The 14,391-nt window shown below is 38.8% G+C and overlaps 1 protein-coding gene across 5 annotated transcripts in view; it reads right to left on the bottom strand.

Moving 5' to 3' along the window:
• Window positions 1-14,391, bottom strand: part of RANBP3L (RAN binding protein 3 like) — a 70,205-nt gene that overhangs the window by 48,004 nt on the left and 7,810 nt on the right. The window lies entirely within an intron of this gene.

Genomic DNA, 14,391 nt, shown 5'->3' with positions numbered 1-14,391 from the left:
AAACATTTAAGAAATATTTGCTTTGAATTCTATCTTCTTCCCCCTAAAAAAAGACCTCTAGAACTGTGGAATGTTAGAGCAGAAGAGGAAAACGAAGGTTCAGAGAGGTACAAAGACTTGCCTTGTCATCTGTCTAATTAGTGACAGAATCAGTAATGGAATCCAACTGTTTGCTCCCTGTTTTGCTAATGATCATAAGGCTACTTGTGTAACCAAGTCACATAGGACCTCTAAGCCTCCATTTCCACAAGTGTAAAAAAGGGGCTACTAATAATATTTACACTACCTTCCTCCCAGGGTGGTAAAAGGGCCAAAGTGAGGTAAAGTGTGATTTCCCCAAACAATTTTTATGTAAAACATTACAAAAAAAGGATCTATTATTATTCCTTCACAATTTTATTGACAAGGCAACATGTGTACAAAGTCTCAAACCTTCCCCACACCCCACTCCTCATTAATTTATAATACTGGTTTTTTGTTTGTTTTTATAATATTAGACATAGTTTCCCCTCATGCATTATTTAGGAAGCCACTAGTCCTGATCAAACCTGGTCGCTAATGGAAATACACACTCATTTGAGTGTATCTGGGAAATGTGAACCTCAGGGGCTGGCTGGGGTTTCAGGGGATTTGTCGAAGCTGAGGGTGTGTTCATGATCCTGTCTTCTAGCCAGGCAGGAAAAAGGAGGGATCTGGAGGAAAGAGTGCATGTCCAAGCTGGAGCTAAAGCAAGAACCCAGCAGGATGGGTGGGGGCAGAGAAGCTTCTAGTTCCAGCCTGGAGGCACTAGTTTGGCATAACCCCAAGGGCCCTAGGCAAGGCAGCCCTGCCCAAGCTGCCCAGTGAGGGGGAAAGACAGTCACTCTGTTCTCCTGGACTGGATGGAACCAGGCAGGTCCAGCCTTGGGCAGAGCTGCTCAAGATGAGGTGTTGGCTGAAGTGGAACTGAGTGACTACTCCTGCAGAGGTGCCCTTGTTGCCAAATGGGTCACCTCTAATTGCTGCCAGGACTGGAATAATCTGCCCTGGCTATAGGCCTGGCATTTTCTCCTCCCTCCATTCCTTCCCCATGATTTCTCTTTTCTCTGCTTTGGTTTCTCTTCTTTCCTCAATCTTCCTTTCCTTTTCCGTATGTCCCTTTTTTCTTTTAGCATACATTTAGAGCTATAAGGGAGGAGGTTATTCAGTTCACCCTCCTGATTTTACAGATTAGGAAACTAAGCCCCAGAAAGGTTAAGTCATTTGTTCAAGACTGCACGTGTACTAAGTGGCACAGCCTGAATTTGAGCCTGGGTCCACGGATTCTAAATATTCTCTATATATTCTATATATAAATATCCTTCTAGTACAAAGGTTCTTAACCTGGAGGGGATAGGGGGTGTCTGAATTTTTAAAAAAGTTTTGATAACTTTCCACATAAGTAGTTTCCTTTGTAATCCTGAGTATTTTATTTTATGCATTTACAAACATTAGTCAGAAAGAGTCCATAGGATTCACCAGACTACCACAGGTGTCCATGAGAGAAAAAGTTAAGAACCCCTGCTCCAGTGTTTAACACCCTATCCCCTTTTCTTTTCCTGGGTGGACTTAGCCAGTGGAAAACTAAAAACTGTGGCTGAGAAAGCTTTTGGGGGGGAGGGGTAATGTCCTAGTCCCTCAAGATTTTCTCCCCTTTCTTCTCCTTTGTCTTTCATTTTCTTGTTTTTGGCTCCATTTTCCTTTCTTCTTTGTCTTACACTATTTCCAGCTTTCTTTCTTACCACCAAGTGTCTTTTTTCTTTGCAAATATTGGGAACCTCTCAGTTTGGTGATCACTGAGCTGTATGCTGGTATTCCCAGAAGTTTGTTAAAGATCAGCGTAGTCTAATGTTGAGCATCACTGTTTTCTGGGGGATAAGTTTTAGGGAGGGGATAGTGGAGATCCACTGGGTCCTACCAAGTGGTTTCTTAACTTTGATAGCCTAGACTAGATAGGTAATATAAAGGATATTCCAAAATGGTCACAGAGTTGATGAGAAGTTAATGAATGCTTCAAACAGATAGAATAGGTGGAGTTAAAACAGAGTGAAGTGAAGTGCCACAATGAAAACTTAGGGAGAAGTATTTAGTTCTCATATTAAAAATATTGATTTTTGTAGCAAACATGAGGATTTTTGCCTAAAGCTGTTGATAATTTCCTCTCTCACCTAATAAATTAATTTTATATTTCAGTGTTATATTTAAAATCTAATTTATAATTGTGGGTGGGATATTTTAAGGGTGGGAAGAAACTTAGTGAAAATATAATAGCTTAGGGCTTTTAAATACTAGGAACATAGCTCATCTTATATTTCTCTGAAGTAACTATGATATTTATTTTACAGCAAAAACCTAGTCTGAAAGGAGGATTATGTCAAGTGAATTTGTCATGGCTCCATGATCAGCTGATAGGGATTTAGAACATAAACCTTCTCATCTGTGTATATGAACATATGTAGACACGCTGAGTGAAGTTATTATTTTGAGCCAATAGATGACTCTCATACAGTCTCTGGCATTCCAATATCAGGCAACTCATTACGGGAATTCTAGTATCAGATGTTCTCACTTGCTCAGCGAAATTATGGAAGAATCTTTGTTTTAGAGAGGAAAAAGGATATGCCTCTTCTGGGGCCATTCACAGCGAAAGAACGGAACACTTAAAGGCATTTGATGTTAAAGGCTGCCCATGGTCCCATTGACATGCTACATTCTTCAACAGCAAAAGAGCAAATATACCCCAGAAACTATGATTTTAATTTAGTCTGTATGTTGAATACCAATTCTCATCACCACCTGACAGTAGTGATCTTTTAAAGTGATCAAAAGAAATCAATTCAGAAATAAATATCTAAGCTAGCTTATTTCTCACACTTCCTTCCCCTCCAGCTTTTTAAATTTATATACACACACACACACATACACACATATAATAGGTAGGGTGAGAAGGGACTGATACAGTTCTTAGGTGGAAGAAACTGGGGCTCTTATAAGACATGATGACAGGTAATGAAAGTGCCTGGCCCCCCAGTTTGGGGCATAGGCATGGTTCTGATCTGTTATCCATGTGTTAAGGCAACAAAATATTGATTGTAGTATATGCAAACGGCACTAGAGTTAACTCGGCTCTTCCTCTCAGTTGGTCTCTTTCCTGCCTAGCTGCATTTTAGTTGACAGAGACAATCATGTAAGGGGAGAGGCTCTTCACTGAGGCTGACAGAGGCCCCTCTTTGCATTTGTTCAATCTTGTTTTAAGTGAAGGGGACTGGAGAGGGCTATAACTTGATGAGCCCCCAGAAGTGCTATAGACAAGCCCCATTATTTACTATCATGGGGAGAATGGGATGTGCCCCACCTTGTTCTGGTTGATCCGAGACCCCTTAGCGTCTGGTCAATGCCTTTAGAAAAAGGAGCTCTTACTCCCCTGTTCTAAAGGGTTCAAAAGTCAATCAATGAATAAGTAACCATTGTACATTCAGTCTAAGCTCACCACAATGCCTGATCCTGTGGAGAGAGATCAAAGATAATATTGCCCTCGAGGAGTTTATATGAGCATCCTTCTAATGGGTCCTCTTTAAGAACAAGGACGAACACCAAACCATAGTGAACAGAAGACAGTAGATAAATGTTCAGTTTAGTGCTAGCAGCCCAAAATGGTCCTGAAAGGACTTCTGGAAAGAAGAAACCCAATGACAGATTACTTTTTTGCAAATTGGTTTAGTCAAGCTCCTGCTCTTAGCCAATGGCCATGGCCACATCCACTTTTGCTGTGATCTACACACAGCAACCCTCTGCACCAAATATATATCTTTTGTTGGCATTCAAAGCTCTTTGCGATCTGGTCCCACCCACCTTTACAGTCTTCTTATTCCTTACTCCTTTCTCCCCCATGTTCTGGGTCGCAAAGACCCTGACTTCCTTGCTATTCCTCATACAGGACACCTCCCTCTCTCCCCCTGCATCTTCACTGACTATCCCTTATGCCCAGAACACTCTCCCTTCTCACCTCTGCCTCCTGGCTTCCTTCAAGGATCAGCTAAAATCTCACTTTCTACAAGAAGCCTTTCCTGACCCCCTTCATACTAGTATCTTCCCTCTGTGATTACCTCCTTATCCTTTATATATCTTTTCTGTTCCTACTTGTTTACCTGTTGTTTCTCCCGTTAGACTCTGAGCTCCTTGAGAGCAGGGACTGTCTTTGCTTTTCTTAGTGACTCTAGTGCTTAGTACAGTGCCTGCTACACAGTAGCTACTTAATAGATCTTAATAAAATAAATATTTCAAAGAAATCATTTTAAATAATTTTAAAAATTTAATTGATTAAAATTAATAAAAAATTAATTTAACAAATTAAATAAATAAAAATAATCTTAATAATAATTCCCTGACTAACAATCACCTTCCCTTCTTCAGCACCATTTCCCACACTGAGCTGCTTCTTTCAGTATGGAAGCTCCCTATGTTCTGATTCAGCCATCCAACCCTCAGGGCAGTTATAATCTAACCTGTACTGGGCCTGTTAGCACCATCTGAACAAGTTTCATTGGGAAAAATCCTCCTATCACAGATCTCCTTACATTATCTTTCTCCTCAACTTCAAAAAAATGCTTAGCACAGCGCCTGGTCCATAATGGGCATTATATAATTGCTAGCAGCAGCTGCCATTTTTCTATTTAGCTCATCGTTCTTCTAGTCACCCAGGTTCATAATCTGAACATCATTCTCAACTTTTTACTGTCTCTTATTCCACATATTCAATTAGTCACCAAAAGCTTGTCATCTCTAGCTCCATAACATCTCCAGTATCTGTCCCCTTCTCTGTGTTCACACAATCCCAACTCTAGCGTTCAAATCTTTGACTTGGACTATTAAAAAGAAAAAAAGGCTTCCTATTGGTCTTCCTGACTCAAGGGTCTTCAATCTCCAATCCATTCTATATAGCTGCCAAAACTATTTTCCTAAATTGCAAATCAGACCCACATTCTTCCCTTACACAAATAACTACAATGACTCCCTTTTTCAATTTTGCCTCTCATCCATATTGACTGTGTGACCCTGGGCAAGTCACTTAACCTTGTAGTCCTCTAGGAAACTCTCTAAGACTATAAAGTACAGAGAAGGTGCCTATCTATATTAGTGGAAGGAGTTCTCTCATCTGGAATTTTCTTCTGTGAATGAAATAGCAGAATCAGGATTTATCTCCTTTTAAAATTTCTATTTTTAAAGTTTTATATAATGTACAAAATTAGTGGAACAGTACATAATAAGAGGCAGCATTCATATAGCACTTAAAGGTCTGCAAAATGCTTTACAAAAATGATCTTATTTTATCCTTATCACCCAGATGGGTGCTATTAATGTCATCCTCATTTTACTGATGAAGAAACAGAGGTAGACAGAAGCTAAGTGACTTGCCTAGGGTCACACAGCTTGCAAGTGTCTAAGATTGTATTTGTACTCAGGTCCTCCAAACTCCCAGCACTCCATCACTATACAATCTAATTTTCATTAAACCCTCCCCATACCTTTATGGTAAATAAATTCTTTGAGATCAGGAAGCCCATAGCATAGTGCCTGGCATATAACTGGTACTCCATACAAGCTTACTGAATTGAACCTTTGATTTTTATTTCAACTCATATCCTTCATCCTTTTCTTAATGTCTTACATATGTGTATGTAGAAGAATGCATACATATGTATGTCTATGATATAAATATATATATATATATACACGAGAAGACCTTTGAGAGTCCCTTCAATAGCAAGGTGATCCAATCAGTGAATACTTAATGAAATTAATTCAGATGATTCACTGGAAGGTCAAATACTGAAGCTGAAGCTTAAATACTTTGGCCACATAATGAGAAAACAAGACTCACTGGAAAAGACCCTGATACTGGCAAAGATTGAAGGCAAAAGGAAAAGGCCAGTAGATGATGAGATGGATAGATAGCGTCATGGAAACAACAAACATGAACTTGGAGAGATTTGGAGAGAGTGGAGGATAGAAGGGCCTGGTGTACTATGGTGCATGGGGTCATGAAGAGTTGGACAGAACTGAGTTACTGATGAACAAAACAACAAAATGTGCATGTGTATACACACATACACACACACACACATATATAGCATATTTTATATTTATATATTTAAATATCTCATGCTTAATGTGCATATGATAAGCATATATTATGTAGTAACATACACTTTATATTTATATTTTATTTGGTTTGAGGAAGAAAAAAAGCTAAGAGTAGTAGACACAATAAGAACAGATAATAATGAGATAACCCAGGCACTCTTAGGGTTTGTTCTAAAAGACAGGGACATGTACAAAGGCTAAGGAAATCTCAAAGGGAGACATGAGGGATGATAAGTCTTGTCTGGGAAGAATCTACTTTAATCCACTTTGCTGTTCACTAGAATACATGAGCTCTGACCAGAATTAACTGTGCCACAAGCAGTAATGATTGTATAGTCATCTGGGAGGGATAAGAAAGGACACTAAAGCAGGGGCGTTAGAAAGGAAAGGATCAGAACTGAAGGAAGCAAGTACAGCATTGGGAGAAGCGTATCTCCCATGATGGGGGGTGGAAAGACAGAGCCTAATGGTTTACGAGGGAGTCAATTGCTTTGCTGTTCAAGTGTGTTGGTCACATACACAGAGCAGGCAGCCTGCTGTCTTCACTTAGTTTTGAAGTTAAGGAAACAGAAGATGTAAAAGGCAACACTATGGATCAAGCTTTTCCAAAATCTTACTTCCTTGATTTTCTTTAATTTGATGATTTTAGTTTGTTTTTTTTTTTTAAAAAAGGGGGGGTCCGTATAAATCTCATTGTACCTTTTTTGGGAGGTAAGACAGATTTCTTGTAATCTCTTCCAAAATGACCTATCCCTTAGCATCTGGAAAGTTGCCTCTTCAGGCGAACTAAAAGAAACATAGTAGTTTATATAAAAACCATTTCATGAGCTTGGAATATGAAGCTGGAAAATGTGAAGCTATAAACGTCTATTTTATTTGAAGAGTTTCTAAAATAATAATAAAAAAAGTTCTGGTGCTCTCTGCTTGGCGATAACGATCATGGAACCGGCACCATGCTTTTTTCACTATGGTGTCAAACATATTAAAAAGCTAACTCCTATTTTTTTCAAAACATGAAATGAAAATCTGGATGTCAAACTTTCAAACATATTTCCAGAAAGAACAAGTTGTAATACTTGGGGGGAGTAGAGGGTGGAGCAGGAAGGGGAGTGAGGAGGACTCTCTATACCAAGTTCATGAAGTAACCACAAGCATGAGGTATTCTCCACCTCAAGTTCATAACCATATATGGAGGAGCTATGGAAATGTGCAAATAGGATGGCATAAATCACAAATTAGCAACCAGCCTATTAAAATATTTCCATATAGAAATAGCTCACAGTAAGTCCCACAGGGTAGCATTCTTTAAGGTAATATGACACTCTTGGTTTATGTTTTTATGCAAGCCTGTATACTAGCTTAAAGACATCATTCCTAAAAGCCCCCACAGACCCAGAAATCCAGTAGTAAAGAGGCCATTTGTTGAGAGCAGTTAACAGGGGTAGTTTTTAGGACAATTCAATAAAGGGACTATAATGTAACTTCAGACCCAGGAGCTAGGGGTTCTGGGAGAACTATTCAAATGACTTGAGAGGTATGTGCTTTGCTTATTTTCCTGCCTCTGGTGTACGACTGGGTGTACTATTCAATTAAACAAGAATCTATGAAGCATCTACTACATGCAACGTGATTAGCAGCATGGCAGACTATCCTTGGAATGGAGGCCAAATCATTCTTCTTACTTCTACTGACTATAGCTCTGGGCAAGTCACAAACCCTCAGTACTGCCAGGAAAATTTCTCAGACTATACTTTGCAGAAAAGTGACCCATCTGTGTGGGTAGAGGGGGTTGTCCTCACTAGGAACTCCCTACCGCAGTCACAGGTCTGGACCAAAAAACCCCCCAAAACCTGTGTCAGGTATTGCATCAGGCACAAAGGACACAAGGTCAAAAATGATAAAGCCTTTCCCTTTAAGAGACTTATAATTTAATAGGACAATATAATAATGCATTAAAAAGTGAAAGGTGAAATGAGTTAGGGCTAAAGAGAAATCCCCCAAAAATTCAATAAGGAAATTTAAGGAATAGGATTTTTCAGGGGGAGTCAATGAGAGAGTACAGGAAGAACTTTGTGGAGGCAGCACCTAAACTGAGCCCTAAAAGAAGAGAAGGGCATACCAGTCATAGAAGATAGCCTGTATGGTGGTGGGAGAATTCAGGAGGTCATCTGGAACAGCTAGGAGTTCTGTCTCAACTGGAATGCAGAGTACTGAAGGAGAGTGATATGTAATAAGGCTGGAAATAAGGTGGTTGTGAGAATGTAGAAGCCACCCTTCATACCTTCTTCTCTGGGAACCCCCAGATCCCCTCAAAGCACAGTTCAAGTGCCTTCTCTTGCCAGAGGTCTTTCCTGATTATACCAGTTGTTAGGGCCCTAGCCCTAACCCATCCCCTATAGCTATCCCATATCTCCCCTCCCTTTCATGACTAAACTCCTTGAGAAAGCCATCAACAAATCAGTGACTCCACTTCCTTTCTTCTCATTTTGTTCTTAGCTCTGACCTCATCATTCAAATGAAACTGCTCTAAGGTTACCTACCATCTCTTAACTCCCAGATTTAATACCTTCTCAATCATCATACTTTGACAAAGGTGGTCCCTCTTCTTGATTTTTCTCTTCTCTTTAGGTTTTTGTGCTACTGTTGTCTACTGATTCCCCTATTCTCAGTACAATCACTTCTCAATCTCCTTAGTTGATTCTCCAGCCAAATTATCTCTGCTTGGGCATATCCCAAGACTTTGTCTTTGGCAGGCTTCTTTCACTATTTTAACAGAATTTCATTTGGTGGTCTCATCAGGTCCCATGGATTTAACTTTTCTGTCTATACTGATGATTTTTCAGATCTGCTTATTCAATCCTACCTCTTTTCTAACCCCCAGTTTCCCATCTCCAACTGTTAATTGGGCATCTCAAACTGTATGTCCCATAGACATCTTAAAACTGAGTTCACAATCTCCTCCTAATTCCTGTCCCCCTCTTAATTTCCTTGTTACTATCAAAGGTACCGCCAACCTCTCAACCTGGGTGTCATCCTCAAATTCTTACTGTCTTTTACCCACCCTATTCAATCAGTTGTTAAATTCTATTGTTTCTGCCTTAGTAGCATCCCTGGTATATGCTATTTTTCTTTCTCATGACACTTGATGAAAGTCCTTATCACCCTCAGCCTGGACTATAGCAATAGCCTACTGGTTGGTCTCAATGCTCTTCCCACTCCAATCCATCATCCAATCAACTATCAAAATGATCTTCCCATGATATTTCTGATCATGTTACACTTTACTCTTCCCCACTCCTGCTCCATTCAGTAAAATTCCTATTACCACCATATTCAAAAATAAAGTCCTGTTTGTCTTTTAAAGTATTTACTAAACTGGTCCCTTCCTACCTTTGCAGTTTTCTTATACTTTACTCTCCTCCAAGTACTCTACTATTCTATGACATTGGTCTCTTTGCTGTGCCTTGCACAAGATGGTCCATTTTCCAACTCTGTGCTTTTTCACTGATTATCTCTCATGGCTAGAATATTCTCCTTCCTCACCTCTGCCTCCTTTCTTCCTTCCAATTTCAGCTAAAATTCACTTGCAAGTCAAGATATCAGCCTTCTGATGTCACCGGTCCTCTTTGAGAACGATGGACAAACTGCAGCACCAACAAAATTCCAGCTTTTGGAAGTTTTCCTCAATCCATCTTAATGCTAATGCCTTCCTTCTGAGATGATTTTCAATTTATCCTGTATCAATATTGCTTGTACACGGTCGTTTGCATGCTGTCTCCCCCGTTACATTACACTGTGCCTTCTTGAGAAGAGGGACTGCTTATTTTTCTTTGTATTCCCCATACTTACACAGTGCATGGCACATAGCAGGCTCTTAATAAATGCATGTTGACTTGACTAACCACCTTCTTGAAGAAAAATATGGATATTTATAGATGCTTATAGCCCATGATCAAATGAAATAATGTATATAAATTGCCTTGCAAACCCGAATTCAGTATGCAAATGTGACTTATTTGTTATGCTGGTTTCGTATTACTTATACTATCAGTCATCAAAGCAAATCTTTTTCTCTTTCTGTAGGTCCTCTCTAGGACTTTACATCATTTACAATTGATAAAGCACTGAAATATGTCCATTTTCTCTTGTTTCAGAGCCTTCTGGGAAAAACCTGATTGAGATACTATCACAAAATCTAATTTCTTTTCCCTTAGCACATGTCTATCTGTCTGCAAACACAGCATGGTTTCATTCATCTATCTTCCTTTTGCAGATTCTATTACCCTTTCATATTCTGACCTTGCAGAATGCTTACTCAAAGTGTATCCACTGGGCAAACCATGAGGAGTCTCAGTGATTTAACATCCCGATACTTTGACTTTTCAGTTTTAGAATGTAAATACACACCTCAGCATTTTAGAAGAATATATTGCTCTCTCAAGAGCTTAGTCATCATTTTTCCTGATGTCCAAATGTCATTTTATCTATAAATAAGAAATTGAAAATCTTTTGTATACAGTTACTTGGAATATTTGGCTACCTGAGGATGCTCATCCTTGAAGTATGAGCAGTCCTTCAAGATGCTCCACCCAGCAGATGGAGGACATCTGGATCAAGAATGCTCAAAAGGAACCCTTAAGCTTTCTTTTTCAGAACCCTCATTTAAAACGTCTACTACTCTCCAATCCAGTCTAATGCATACCTATTATGTGCTAGTGTTCTGAGCACCAGGTGTATACATCCACACACACACACACACACACACACACACACACACACACACACACACACACACGAAAACTGTTACCTTTCCATAAGAAACAGTTTTTGAATCAGCTTCTCTTTTCCTTCCGATTCCCAAAATTTCAAATTAGTTCTGTCCTGATACTTTTAAAAAGGTAGGTGCAATATGGTCCTCTTATCCCAATTCTATTGGGATAAGTGAAGGGTACTTTCAATGAGAATAAGTTCTCTGATGTAACTTGCTACTTGTGGGGCCTTGAGCAAATAACTTCACCTCTATGGGCCTCAGTTTCCTGTACTGTCAAATTTGGCAGCTCAAACAGATGACCTTTAAGGTCTCTTAACTGTGTTTCTGTGAATTAGTTTTTTTTTTTAAATTTATACCTTTTTCAATATAATTGATTTCTTTTGCCATCCTAAGTATTTCATTTTTTTGCATTTAAAATGATTATTTTGAGAAGGGGTTCCTAGACTTCCAAAGGGGTCTATACCCAAAGAAAGGTTAGGAACACCTGCTCTAAACTTATGATCACGTTTACTTAGAAGGAAACAAACTAGACTAAAAGTTACTGGAAGAAATTCATAACAAAGAAGATGCTCAGCTCTCTCTGGAGTATAAAAATATATCTTACTCTTCTACTTGAAAGTACTACTCATCGTTTGGGATCAGGAACTGAAATACGATACTTCAGATATTTCCCAAATCTTCTAATGTTATATTTTTTAAGAAATCATTTTGAGAGAAGAGTAACTCTAGGGATGTGTGTGTTGTGTGCACACGTGCATGAGTACACACATACGTACGCCAACTTAGCTTAAACATTTTATTTTAGAATTCTAAAATATCACAATCCAAACTCTAACCCAATTTTCCAAGGATCTTTTTTATTTTTTGGGAGAGGAGCAGAATTATTGGGAAAACCTGAAGTATTTCTTTCCTAACCCCCTTCCAATCTTTTCTTCTCTTTCTTCTTCCTCCTACTTCTTTATTTCTCTTTTTATTAACTTATAAAGCAAAAAGGCATACTCAGACAAGAAAATAATTGGAGATTCAGTAACTGCAGGGGATAAACTTCTGCAGTTGATCTTTTCTATTTTCTCTTTCCTTTCTATCTGTTCCCTCCTCTCTTCTACTCAGCACTTGCTTCTCCCACTATATCCCCAAGCTTGTCTCTTTTCTACTTGCATACAAGTCTTTTTTTATCTTGATCTGTTTCTTACTTGTGTATCTATTATGTCTGTGTTTAAGATCAAACAGTGCTCTTCCCTACTAACCACATAATTAGCAGAGAAATACCAAATTATACTTATTATTCAACATAATTCTTAGCACAATGTTTATCATCCTAAGCACTGCTTTGAGGAAGCTCAGTTTCCTTATCTGTAAAATGGGGGGATGGGTAGACTAAGTCAGTAGTGTCAAACTCAAACTGAAAAAAGGGCTACTGAACCCTAAATAAGGATTGCTGCTACCACGTATTGACTTAGAGAACCACATATTAATTAACACTTTCTATGTTCTGTTTTTTTATATTATTTATTTTGCTAAATATTTTCCAGCTGCATTTTAATCTGGTTGGGTACACTTGGTAATGTTCCAGACAAACACTGAGCTGCATGTTTGACACTTCTGAACTCAGTGTTCTCAAAATATCCTCAGATTCACAGATTTTTAGAGCTAAAAGGAATCTTAGTATCATCTACTACCAGCCCCTAATTTTACAGATGAAGAAACTGAGGCACAAAAATGTTTTAAGTGAGTTGCCTAAGCTCACACAGGTGTTAAATAGCAGAACTGAGATATAGACTCAGGGCCCCTACCTCCAAATCTTGTACTGCTTCAAGAGACCACAATCCCAATAATTCAAGAATCTAAGATTTCATCAGTGTGAGTGTTCCTTGTACAACCACAGACTACGAACCTTTCAGGACTTATTAGATTGTCTTTAGTGAACAATTCACCTCTCCCTGACCATCTTGAAGATGACCCCATCTAACTTAGGCTGACCAGGGACAACAGACATAGTCAGCATTACTGAACATGCCTTTCCATCCTGTTAAGGACTTCACAGAGCATATACACTACTGCCTTAGTCTTAGTGATAGCAGGATCACTGCCCCATCCCCATGAGATTCCTGTTTGGTACTTCAGTGGAGTTCATGATATGATTGAAGAAAGTTTTGTATCATGACTGAACTCAAATTTATGAATCTAAGACTTCAGAAAATCTGGAAAGTGATCAAGAAGCAGTTTGATATAGTGCAGAGACAGCTGACTCCAGAGTTCTGAATTCTAATCCTGGTACTGACATACTAGCTGTACAATCTTGGGCAAATCACAACCTTTCAGTAACCCAGGCAACTCTCTAAGACTATAAATTGCAAAGGAGGCATCAAACCTCAGTGGTAGAAGGATTTTCCTCATTAGAGGTTCTCTATACCCATGAAATCACATGTTCAGAAAAAAATAGTTGGGGGTGGAGTGGGAGTGGAGTTTGCTTAGATAGGTAGAAAAAGTTTAGTTTCTGTAATCTAACAGACTACCTTTTTATTTGCATGTTTCCGGATTTGTATTTCATTTCTCTACAAAATCTTTTAAACCAGGGATTCTTTACCTTTTTTTGGGGTCATAGACTCCCTTGGCAGTCAGATGAAACCTATGGATTCTCTCAGAAACATATTTTTAAATGCACAAAATAAAATTCATAGAAATACAAAGGAAACCAATCACACTGAAATACAATTATCTATCGATCCATCTAGCTTCTATCATCCAGCCATCCAACCAGAAACTTCACAGATCCCCATGTTAAGAACTCCTCTATATAAACATTTCTTTGTTTCATCTCCCCATCAAAACTCTTACTCTCAGGATCTATACTCAGGCAAATGGGAACTTTTTTTCAAGAGCAACTTTGTTTTCAGCTCATTCGTTTTCCTTTAATAGCAAAAATGCAAGGATATTTCAACTAACAAATTCTTTGGCAATGACAACTACTTTATGACAAAACTGGCTATGTTATTAAACACAGTTTTCATCAATCATCTGAAGATGAGTTGGCAACCATTGTCTGGCTCAACTGCAACATTCCTATTGAGATGCAGCAAAAATATCTCCCTATGATTTCTATTTGTAAACTGTTGGTGGCTAACAAGGCCACATTTAAGTAAAATAGTGCAATAAGTGAAGATTAGCCCTTTGAGGTTCCCAGATTCTCATTTCTGTGATCTTCTAAATCATATACTCCCTGTTCCCTTCTCCCAAATCATAATCTCTTCCCGAACGCATTTCACGGGCTCAATGCCTGTTGTTTTCTAACATAATTGTCTCTACCATATAAACAGGAAAGGTTCTGACTTCAGTCACTGAGACTGTCATACAGGAGGGTTAGAGGTCTTTCCTTGCTAGGTGGTCCTCTGTTCCTTTGGGGAAGTAGGGGGAGGGCTGGCCTAGGTCTTATCAGAATTGCCTGCTTCTTCCAGGAT

Source organism: Notamacropus eugenii, chromosome 4, assembly GCF_028372415.1.
Source record: "Notamacropus eugenii isolate mMacEug1 chromosome 4, mMacEug1.pri_v2, whole genome shotgun sequence".
NCBI classification, from domain to species: domain Eukaryota; kingdom Metazoa; phylum Chordata; class Mammalia; order Diprotodontia; family Macropodidae; genus Notamacropus; species Notamacropus eugenii.
This window is presented reverse-complemented; position numbering and strand designations above follow the sequence as displayed.